Source organism: Tupaia chinensis, unplaced genomic scaffold (genome assembly GCF_000334495.1).
Source record: "Tupaia chinensis unplaced genomic scaffold, TupChi_1.0 Scaffold147500_1, whole genome shotgun sequence".
NCBI lineage: Eukaryota > Metazoa > Chordata > Mammalia > Scandentia > Tupaiidae > Tupaia > Tupaia belangeri.
The window spans coordinates 83,077-84,645 of record NW_006207351.1 but is presented as its reverse complement, the minus strand read 5'-3'; positions in this window follow the sequence as shown (position 1 = coordinate 84,645).

Sequence of the window (1,569 nt, the reverse complement as noted above, 5' to 3'; positions counted from 1 at the left end):
CCATGTCTCATCTGCCCACCCAGGACGAGTGCTCCGGTCATCTTACAGGAGAGGTTGAAGCTCAGGGAAGGTTGGGGCTCCCTGGTCACGAGCCAGGACTGCACCCACGGGTGACCGGGCTGACTCCGAAGGCCCTGGCCTTTCCACCAAGGCAGCGATGCTTGCTTGTGTCACCAGAAAGTCCCTGACGGGAAACGCTGGAGAATGGCCCGTGACCTCCGGGGCTCTGAGCGCCCCCTTGTCCCGCCCTTCCACCTTGGCAGCCCCGGCTGGTGCAGCACTTCCTAGGGCAGACTTCCCCGCGCCAGCAGCCAGGCCATGGCGCCCTCCTGGACTCCACAGCAACCTTCCCTTCTGGGATGGGCCTTAGCTGGTTGTGCCTTCAGGGATGGGCGTTTTGACACGGGGACAGGTAAGCTGGAGGTGGCGCATACTCCAGGCCCGGCCAGCTGTGCGTCAGCCACAGAAAGCACCGTGTGTGGGCCACCAGCCTAAGTGCAGGCACTGCCTGAGGAGGGCGCTAGGACATGCTGTTTCCTTTTTAAAAATATTTCAATTTACTTCAAAATTTGCTATAGGGCATGTGTGCTCATCAGAGAGGAGAGAGAAAGAGACAGGGAAAGTGAGAAGCCAGCTGCCATGTGCAGGACTTCAACTGCACTGTGCCACCTGCTGTCCCCGCGAGTGACATGTTTGAGCCGGTCCGGGCTAGCAAGAGGCAAACTAAAACTCAGATCTGTATTTTTTTTAAATAATCATTTTATTATTTTTAACTTGACCAGAGAGAGAGAGAAGGGGAAAGTGAGAAAGCAAGCTGCCAGGTTCGGGACTCGAACTGTGGTCAGCCATGTGGGAGTCCAGCACCTTAACCACCACACTACCTGCTGGCCCCAAGATCTGGTTTTGATTCCTGCACTCTTTTTATTACCCGCTTGGCTTTCTAGCAGGATAGAGGGGGCCGGGGGCTTTCAAAGTCCCTGAAGTGGGTTGCTGCTGCCAAAGGGCACCGTGCCCCGGGCGGGGACTGGCTATGCCCCGGGCCGGGCCTGGCAGTGCCTGGCCTTGGGCGGGCAGCCAGCACTGCACGCTCCCAGCAGCAGGTGGCGCTGTGGGCAAGGGAACCATTACCCGTCCTCATTCTCCGAGCGCCAGGAATCTTGGACTGCACGTGTCCACCTGGGTACACCTGCCCTCTAAGCTTGTCTTTAAATTCTGGTCTTTTGGTTCCTCATGGATTTCTGGTTTCTTTTTTCTACTTGCTATAGAATGTGTGAGCTTGCCAGAGAGAGCGAGGGACAGGGAAGTGAGAAATCACCCGCCGGGGGACGGCCACGCCGCATCCCTTCTCCACTCTCCTCAGGACGTGGAGCATGCACACATGTGCACTGTGTGTTTTTCAGGCTGCTGGGTCGGGGACTCAGACTGCACCGTTGGCCACTTGGACGTGGAGCATGCACACATGTGCACTGTGTGTTCTTCAGGCTCCTGGGTCGGGGACTCAGACTGCACCATTGGCCACTTGGGACCCAGCGCCTCACCCACCATGCCACCTCTGGCCCCTGTCCGGGT